Source organism: Sapajus apella, unplaced genomic scaffold (genome assembly GCF_009761245.1).
Source record: "Sapajus apella isolate SASKATOON/1434 unplaced genomic scaffold, GSC_monkey_1.0 scaffold111, whole genome shotgun sequence".
Lineage (NCBI taxonomy): Eukaryota > Metazoa > Chordata > Mammalia > Primates > Cebidae > Sapajus > Sapajus apella.
This window is the reverse complement of record NW_022437051.1, coordinates 5,655,422-5,665,914: the sequence shown is the minus strand read 5'-3', so window position 1 is coordinate 5,665,914 and position 10,493 is coordinate 5,655,422. Positions and strand designations below refer to the sequence as shown.

Below are 10,493 nucleotides of genomic sequence, written 5' to 3'. Positions count from 1 at the left end.
GGTGGCAACACGAGTGTCAAGAGACCTATTTAATTAAGTTAGGCAACGCTTTTGTGAATTTATCCAGAAATTGTCATATTTATTTATTGGAGAGTATCTGGAGACGCAGCATACATAGCTCAGTGGAAACAGCCAAACTACACTATGAGTTGGATGACATTAAATAGGTTATTTAACATCTCTAAACCAGTTTCCTTTTCTATAAAATGAGAGAAGTAACTATTTCATAGTAGCCAGGATTAAATGGTGTAACAGAAACTGGTAACTTAAAAGATTCCTAGGAATAAAGTCCTAGATTTGCTTTCATCACTAACTTGCTAACACATATGGAAAGTCACTTGACCTAAGTCTGTTTCTTCACTGGTCTAATAGTGAGGATAATGCCTGCCCTATACATTTAATGGGCTGTTTGTAACAAAATTGAAAATTAATGTGAAAAGGATTTTGATAGATATAAACCATGAAACTGTGAGACAGCTAATTTAATATATACAACAATGAAGGGAATTCACACTAGGAAACCTGTTACAATCCAGGATGATATAATGTCCAGATTAAATTTAGTAAGAAAAATATTCATAGCTAAAAACAAACACAAAAACACCAGACACGCTAGCAACCAAAAACAATTCAAGGCTACTATTGAGTTCAAGAATTATTTTCCATTTAGTAAATGAACCAAATAGCTCAGCTATCCAACAAACTAAAAGCAGTACAACACGATCCTTTGTCCAAGTCACGCATTTGCCACTTAAAGCACCACCTCCATTTCTAAAGCATTTAAAAAAAAAAGAAGAAGAAGAAGAAGAACAGAAGGAAGGAAGGGAGAAAAGATACTACAGGATTTCTCAACATTAGGAGCACTGACATTTTCAACTGGATAAGTTTCTGTTGTTGACAAGTTGTCCTGTACATTGCAGGACATTCAACAGCATGCTATAATGGCCTCAATCCACTAGATGCTGGGAGTGATGCCCTCAAACACAAATGTGGCAACCAAAAATGTCTTCTTGACAAATGTCCCCAGGGTGTGCTGGAAAGGACAAAATCATTCTGAGTTGAGATGTACTGGGCTAAACCCCTAGTATCGCCTTCCAATATTTATCACACACTGATTGGTGGCTTGCAATGCAGCTTGAAACTAACAGCTTTGCAATTTAAGAACCAAATAAGCAAATACTCCCTGTAGAATGGTAACAACTTGAAGAATGATTAGCTACATAGTTATGGTTAAATTATTCCTTTCATGGACATACTGGTTTTGCTTAATATTCCCTACAAATTTTTTTCTGGGTGTTCTTTTGGGGTTATAATTTAGTTAACCTTTCACTAAAGCTTAGTTCCACCTAGACTTACTAATTATTAGCCATTAGTGTTATGTCAGTGGAGGCGGAATCAAATCTAAAGATTTTAATGTCTAAGCAACTAAATGTGAAATGAAGCAAAAATAAGTGCTATTTATATAAATTATTTAAATATATGCAAACATTTACAGTGTAAAGTATATAAACAAGCATCCAGCTATTACTACAAATAGCTAGAGTTGAAGATAATACGCAAAATAAAAGTGACTGCAAGAAGCAGTCTATTAGGAATTACATTTAAATGCTCAATATGTACTATCACTGGGTTAGACACACTGTTTTCCACAATAAACAATCTTCATATATATATATGTACTCAAAAGTTTAAAATTTGCTTGTGCAAATGTAAATTTTAAAAGGAATCTGAATTTTATTTACTATCTAGGATGTTGCATTTTATATGGTCAGTGTTAAAAACAATGGCTTCTGTTGTTTTCAAATAGAACTTAGCATCACTCCCCCTCTGCTGGGAGTTACCTGACACAATTAAATGACCATCCAACTGCCCTCACTGAGCCTGAACTTAAAAGTCAATAATGCCTGAGCCTCAACAGGCTATTTTAATACGCAATTTTACTTTATACCATATATGGGTATCTGATGTTCCTGGGAAACTTACTGCAAATGTGGTGTAAATAAATGCTAATCATTTCAACCCCATTAAATTTAAAGAAGCTACTAGAGCAGATTTAAAATGTTGTGAACTGCAAAATGAGATGACACCCCTCTACATTTATGTTAATAGAGGGTTCCTGTTTAGAGTAATGTACTTTCCCAATGAAAGCTTAAAACAAAATATAATTTTATGTTTTAAGAAAAAAATTCTGAAATTAACCACAAAATCTACAACAGTGCAATTTTATATAATCTTTAAGTGATTTAAATTTGAAATACTCATGTTAGAAAGTAATAAAATTGTGACAGCTATTGAGGTTATGGTATGCTGTGAAAGAGATCTACAGGAACAAGACACATCTTTTTTTGTTTCTATTGTTCTAGTCTCCACGTTCTCTACAGTGTTCCAGCTACACGAGATGTAACCTGCAATTCCACCCATGACACATATCACCAGATCCCCTTTCATGACAAAAAAAAATACATGTCAACGTTAAAGCGAGGTTCAGCAGAGAAACGCAAACTTATTCCAACATGTGGAACTTTGGCATGATACACTTAAACTGGTGGAAACCTGCTTGAATACTTCACCTAGCGCCTCTATCATCCTCTATTATGCAAACTGCAACATTTCAAGCAACTCTCTTATTTCACTGGTGAGTCCTGTCAACACTAAGGTAATAGAACTGGAAAAACTCATCACTCCACAAGGATAGTCAAATATCGGAATTTACTTCATTTGGTAAAAATCTTATCATTGCCAAATAAAACTATGCAAATAAAGTAAAATATGCATGATTTTGAGTAATTCTTTTGCTGAAAAGGACTCCCGGGGAGCCTCAGCTTCATCCTGCAACTGCTTAGGCATTCTTTTGCCCCTTTGCCCTTTTCATGCCCCCATCTCACAAGTCATGGAAGCCAGGGAGGAGAGGGGGCAGTAAACCAGAATGAACTAATCAGCATGTATTTATGCATTTAGTCTAATCTTATTCCCAAGGTTTTCCCTCATACTCTGCTCCTCTAGGGAAAGAACTATGTTTTATTCATCTCTGAACTTCCAAAACCTAAGCAAATGCCCAGCATATAAAGTCATTCCTAACATCTACTACGCAGCAGGCACTGGATTAGGGACTAGAGATGGAGAAGTTAAAGAAACAGACCTTGCCCCATGGAAGCTACAGTGGGGGAACAGGCAGGGGAATACCAGATACTGGCTGCATGAACCCCGTCAGGTACATAATGAAAGGCCAATTAGCACAGTCCCTCTGCCTATGTATGATCTTTCTCCCACGGTCAGCCAAAGCTTAGATGAAGAACAAAAGCAGGCTTTCTCTTAAGAAAAATAAATGGGTATCTCCAACCCTGATCATTCCCTTGAATTCACAGGCATGCATACTCAACATGCTCACTTGGAGGTGGTTAGAGGGATTCAATGCATGGACTCCAAAGCCATACTGCTTAGGTTTGAATCCTAGCTACATGACTCACAAGCTGGGTGACTTCAGACAAGTCACTTACAACCTTTGTGCCTATTTTCTCGTGTGTAAAATGGGGACAATAATGGTTCCTTGTATATATAATTCTCACAATGATTAAATGAATTAATACAGGTAAAAGTACTTAAAATTCTGTCTGGGACTCAGTTTACACTGACATAGTACTTACTATTTTTACTAGCACTATTGTTACGACTATTTCTAACAGGCATTTAGAACTTGTGCAAAACTAAATTTGTAGCTGTCCTCAGTGGACAGCACCGCTGCACATCTAGCTGTTCCAGCCTAAACCTAAGTCATCACTTCTCCCTTTTCCTCACATTCCACATCAGCTGGTCCAGTCAGCTCTACCTTCGATACACACCACCCATGCTGCCGCCCACCGCCATCTCCACAACTACCTCCCCCAGCTCGAACCACCATCATCTCACCCACAGGGCACAGCGGCTTCCTCTCCCCATTTTCACTCCACCCCACCCACTCTAAACTACAGTTAATTCTCCATGCAATCAAACTTAAATCAGACGGCCATTCCCTTGATGCAAATCTTCTAGTGGTTTTCCATCATACTTAGAAGAACATCATTACTTCACCACAGCCTACAAGAGACCCCATGACTTGCCTGGCCCTTGACCATCATCAGCCACCACTTCCCCCTGCCCTGCTGCGCTCTAAACACTCTCACTGTGTCTGGACCACCTCAGGCTTGGTTCCACCTCAGAGCATTGTCCTGTGTTCTGCTGTGAGGCCGAAAATACAGTTGCCTGGTGCCTGGACTCTGAGGTCAGGCTGCCCACATTCAAATAGTCTCTACCACGTTTTAGCTGCGCAACCTTTGGCAAATTCTTAACCTTTCTGTGTGTCAGTTGCTTCATCATAAAATGGAGATACTAGGTTGTCTCGTAAGACTGTTGTAAAAATTTAGTGTTCAGAACACTGCCTTACATATGGTAAGCGCTACTTTTTTTTTTTAACGTGTTCATTGCTTTTATTATTCCTCTCTGAAATGTTCTTATCTCAGGCTCCTTCCATCACACTTCAATTGATTCAAGTGTCCCTGCCTTTGAATGGCTTTTCCTGACAGATCCTACCAAAAACCACCTTCCCTGTTCCCCCGCTGTCCTTCTCTTTCCTTCACTGCCCTTACGGCTATCTGAAATTACATTATGTATTTATTGTTTACTGTCTATTTCCCACTGCAACATGAGCCCAGCTAGGCTGGAGACCGTCTTCTTTGCTGCTCTATTTCTAGAGATTTCTGACTCACACTTCATCCAGGCTAGGGGACCAAATGCAAATCTCCTAATAACAATAGCACACTTAGAAAGCACACTCGTGATCTCATTTGATGCTGGAAAAACCAACAGCAGACATACTATCAGCTCCCATTTTAGATAAGAAAAACAAAGTTCCAAGTTTGGGTGACTTGTCCTTGGACACGAAGCTAGTTAACGAATAGAACAAAGATTAGAAGCCCTGCTTTCTGATTTCAAGGCTCCTCCTACCAGGATGAAAGGATATCACACCCCTGAAATGAACTTACAGAAATGTGAACTCTCGAGCTCCTGTATAAACATATCCTGAAGGGTGCACAGTACTCTTCCCTTCAAAGTTCCTGAGGAATACTCGTCCTGCAGTTTGAGAGGCATTAAAGTCTAGTAATAACTCATCGATAATGTACAACCCCTTGGCCAAAATATTCAAGCAATCAGATAGGATTATTGGGTATTCCAAATCAATACAGCAACCCTTAAAACTCAGTGTGTCTGTGTTGGGTATAATGTGCTAGTCCAGCATAGTGAAAGCTTCCTCTGCAAAACCCGGAAGAGGGGGGCATTGTAATCACCAAGAGTAACGTGCTAAAGATACCTATTATTTCTTGATCCCCATTTTATCAAGTTTAGTGACAACAGTTCAGATCACCAAACCGGCTCCAGTGTGGTAAAGGATCAGATGAAGGGAAGGTTGTAGGGGGTAGGCAAAATAGTTAAAAGTTCTCTGGCTTGAAGATTCCTGGTCAAATGGCCAGTGGCCACCACATTCCTCAGAATAACCAAGTGTCTGTGTATAAGCTTTCTCCTAGCAAATGTACACACTTGGGTTATCTCACGTGTTCCCAGTGCTGTGGGAACGACCATTAGGGAGGCCAGAGGCTGCTGTACTTCCATTTTACACAGAAAGAAAACTGAGGCAGCAAGTGGTTATTTTGCTGCTTCAGTTTCTTTTTGTGTCCACGACGGGTTGGTCACTTGTAGGATCCCAACGGCCAGGACATAGGATTCCTAGTCTCTGAGAAGAAGCCTCCATCCCCGACTTAACGTGTCAAACTCCAGGGTTGAGTAGGGGAAGAAGAGCAATCCAAGTCCCTTCATCACAGAAGAAAAAAACAGACTCTCCATTTGGACTTTCCGCCCCTTCTAAGGCCTCGCTCCCCGGGTGGAAGACGCTCCCTGCCCCAGGGGAAAAGGCGCTGGCCCTGCCAGGCGGGGCGCGGCCTCGCCTCCCGCACCCCGGGTCCCTCCCGCCCAGCAGGGCGCGCTGCCACTCTGAGCAGGCGCATGTCCCTTCGCCACGTTCCGCTGCTCCCCAAAGAACTGACGCCCCCACAGCCACCACCACCGCCGGGACTGCCAGCAGACGGCGGGCCCCGCGAGCCCAAAGAGCTGCAGCAATCCTCGTAAACTTACAGTTTTCCTACTGCGTGCGCGTCACGGCGGGGTGACGTCACCAGCCGAGCGTTCCGGGAGGTCAGGCCGCGGGAGGGGCGCGGGCCTCTCGGCCCCCAGGCTCCGCCCTCGCCCCGCCCCCCGGCGCCGCGGTGGGAGACACGCCCCCGAGCTGCACGCACCACCCAGTCACGGACCCCGCGCACAGGCGCAGACGGCCTCAGCGCCTGCATGCCGGTGGGCTTCGCCGTTCGGGGCGCCTGCAGCGGCGGCTGCTCTATGAAAGCTTCCCTCAAAGCCTGAAGCTGGGGTTAGAGAGAAGGGGCCGACAAAAAGGGATGGAGACCGTCTGGAATACGGCAAACAAGCTGTCGCCCTGGGGGCTGGAGTAGGACGCCAGGGTTGTGAGGTGGTTTTTCCATAGATATTTCCTCACGTGTTCTTTTAATGTTCTCCACGTGTGGAAACAGCCGTTTGCTCTCCAGGTGCCGGGGGAGGAGGTCCTCAGCCCTGAGAAGACAGCTCTCAGGGTCCCTCACTCCGCCCGGGCTCGGCGCGTCTCCCGCCACACTCCGCCCAGACCAGGAGCAGGCCCCGCCCATCTCGTAGCTAGACCCGTCCCATGCCCAGTTAGGCCCCGCCCCTGAGTCCCGCCCTTCCGGCTCCGGCTACAGGCTCCAGGCGCCCGCGGGCCCCCACCTTCCCCTCCTGCCAGGCGCCGCCTCCAGCCTAGCCAGTTCCTTGCAGATTTCAGCTTCTAACCTTCCTGCTAAATTTCCCCTTTCGGCTCGCTGAAGCTGCTTACAGGTTGCCGTTCACCTCTCTTAAGGTTAACAAACGGTGATCGGATAAACATGTTCACTTCTTCGCCAGGGCAAACTTTCCGGCTCCCCACCCACTCACGTGACGATACCTTCCTGTGTCCAAGCGCAGCCCTCAGCCTTTTTGTTTGAGACCGAATCTTGCTCTGTCGCCCAAGCTGGAGTGCAGGGGCGCGATCTTGTCTCACTGCCATCTCCGCCTCCTGGGTTCAAGCGTTTCTCCTGCTTCAGGCTCCTGAATAGCTGGGATTACAGGCGCCCACCACCACGCCAGGCTAATTTGTGTATTTTTAATAGAGACGGAGTTTCACCATGTTGGTCGGACTGGTCTCGAACTGCTAACCTCATGATCCGCCCACCTCGGCCTCCCAAAGTGCTGGGATTACAGGCGTGAGCCACCGCGCCCGCCCTCTCTGCTCTTTTATGCCCTCAGAAACAATGAGTTCTGGTTAGAAAAGGGCTCTGTAGGCGGAAAAAAATGAAGGCTCCAAGAACTGACAACAAAATATTAACAGATTATTTCTGGCTTGTGGAATCTTACCCCCTCATAAGCAGAAAAAACAAATGTTATGGTAAAAAGTGGCTCACACAAATCTGTTCTGGGGAAAAAAGTTTAAAAGAATGAGAAAAACAGGCCTCGGAATAAATAGACCCAAAGGAGGAAGTATTGAAAATGGCAAGGTTCACTTTTATAAACATATTTGGAACCACGGCAGATGGCCAGGCCAGGGATTTTGCAAGGCAGCTCCAGTTGTAAATAAAACCTGAAACAATGGTTTGTTTACACTCTCATTGAAAATGCTGTGGTATTTTTATAAGAAAGAGTGATGACAGGAATATTAGCTTTTAATTCGAGATCCGAGTTGGTTAAAAATAAACATTATTCCAGAAAAATCTACATAAGCAAAGTGTTTTTAAATGTTCTGATTTAGAAAATACTTGTATATTTTATTTGAATATCAAATAGTTTTAGTAATCATCAGATGATGTAAGAGAAATTTGTGAAGTCTGTACATAATTGTAAAAAGGTTTTTCTGTAGAGCAGAGGTATAGTAAAATTAACATTTTTAAAAGTTCTGCATATTTTTAAAACAGTGATATTTACGTTTTTCCTTGCAGAACAATTTTAAGAAACCTTTAAATTGTTAATTTCATAGTTTACATGTTTATAAAATGTTTTATATATATCATTTCTAAAAATTTTTTAAGTGAATTTCTAGGTACACCTTATGGGGGTGTTTGACAGGTACATGTCAACTGTTATTTTTTGGCGTGGGAATGGGTAAGAAGCATACACCAAATGTATTAAATGATTTTACTGTAGAATACTTTTACTTCTGAAAGGTGGTATTGTAGAAGATATTCTTTTCTTCTCATTATATTGTTCAATATACTTTCTCTTGAAATCCCAGGTATTCCTGTTTTGCCAAATGCAGGAAAGAAGTAAATGCAGTGAACAAAAGATGGCCGACAGTAAAAGTACCCAAGCAAGGATCGCAACCTCAAGGAATGTCAAGTAGAAATTTGTTGGAAAATATACACTCAGATTGAGTCAAGTTTCTTCAACAAACTGGAATTTGATCTAGACAAGTATCGAGAAGCTAGGGTCAAAAGTGTTGTTATTAAAGAGAAGAACTGCTTTCTTTAAAAAAATGAAACCCTGGACCTTCAAGGTTTGGCACTGGAAGGACCGAGGCCCTCCACTACGGCCTTTGGGTTTTCAGTTTCCCCTTGTGATTCTTTCTCTTTGATATCTGCTACCCGTAGCAATCTGGCTTCCAGAGCCCTCTATGTCAGTACAGGTATCTCTTCCTTTGGTCCTACTTAGCAAGCTGAGAAAAGCTGAATTAAAACAAAACAGAGTACTTAATATTTGGGGAAAATAAAGGTGAAAGAAATATAAAGGCTAATGTTTCCTGAGTGTTGATTCAGTGCCAAACACTGCGTTATTTAATTCTTTGCAACTAGATAAGAACTGTTTTGTTTCTATGATCCATGTTAGAAAAAAAAAAGAACTGTTATTATCCCCATTTTAAATACAAGGTAAGTAGGTCAAGTGCCCCTGTCACACAGCTGCTGAGTAACACAGTCAAGATTCCGGACTTCATACTTCAGAACCCACAGCCAGAACCACTAATCTCTATCGAGTTTCATACAACCACACACAAATCATGCAAGAAACAGAGGGTCTTAGGAAGTCCAAAATGCAAACTTAGCTCCAAAAGACTGACCACTATGTATGGGTATCTTCTTTGCTATTTCCTATCTCTGCATGACTGCTTTATTTCATTTTTTAAGGTGGTCATCATGACCCACTAAGTTGATTTTGTGATCCAAAAGGGTAGCCACTCTGGAAAACACTAATCACAATCCAAAATATAAAATACCAGATTGTATCACATGTGTTATTTCCCAAAACACAAATGAAGGGAAACTTTCAGCCACATGTGAGTATTCTGGGTAGCAATGTTAAATGTGTTTCATACTGTGGATCTCAATCACAAAACAATGTATAAAACACTATTGTAACCACCCCTTGCCTAACTAACATGCATCATTCATCCTTCAGGATCAAGACAACGGGAAACAAAATCCCATTCTGCAATCCCCTTACATCCCTCTCTAAGCCCCAGGATCTGGTTTGATGATCTCTTCTCAGGTAATTGACATGAAAATCAGGTCACTCCTGATTAGAGATGGGCCCTTGTCTCCAGCTCAAACCCAAGAATGTGCTAATACCAATAAAACAATCATATATAAAACAAGAGTTACACAGGTTAAAAGGGGTCTTATTCTGTCAAAGGAGCAGAGATAGAGAGTTTTCTGGAAGAAGACCTGGGACAGAGACTGGAGAGCTCTGGAGGGATGTCTGTTTAATAACACAGTTTTACTCGTCCTCAGTTACACAGTTTGCACGGTATTTTATACCTCATTTTATCACCTCCCTTCCCCCATCATTTTACTTAGCTAATTCTCCCCAATCCTTTAGGTCTCCACTTTGCAGGAACTGACTCTGAGAAGCCTTCCCTAAGCAGCTTTTGCTCTCTGCATTGCAAATTATTGTAATTGCATCTTCTGCTAGACTGTAAGCTCTGTGAGATTAGGGGAAATGTGAGTCTTAACCTGGAATCCTCTACATGTAGTACCCCAAATAGGTTCTCAGTTAATGTGTGTAAAGGAATACGTGGTGAATGGATGGATGAACTCAAATTCAGAGACTGGGTAGCTTTCTTACTAAAGATGCTAGTTGCTTACTAAAAAGGGGACACTGTCAATAGAAATAATTCTCATGAGAAAATTCCTTTAGGAGACAAGACATTTTGAATGGCAATGCATCATAACATAGCAAAGCACTGACCAGCTCCGTTATTAAACTGGGTACTTTAAGTGCAGTAACTTCTGCAAGCTTCAAGTGGGGTTAGACTTAATAATAATAATAATAATAATATTGTTATTATTTCGAGACAGGCTCTTGCTCTGTTACCCAGCACAACGGCAAGACCATAGCTTGCTGTACCTTGAACTCCTGGG

General features: G+C 42.3%; 1 long non-coding RNA gene across 1 annotated transcript; it reads right to left on the bottom strand.

Annotated features, from left to right (window-relative positions):
• Positions 1-324: 324 nt before the first annotated feature.
• LOC116537532 lies at positions 325-6,156 on the bottom strand. The gene is made up of 2 exons (XR_004263171.1): positions 5,345-6,156; positions 325-5,106 (listed from the first exon to the last, which is right to left on the bottom strand). It is a non-coding gene; the product is annotated as an uncharacterized LOC116537532 (long non-coding RNA).
• Positions 6,157-10,493: the final 4,337 nt, after the last annotated feature.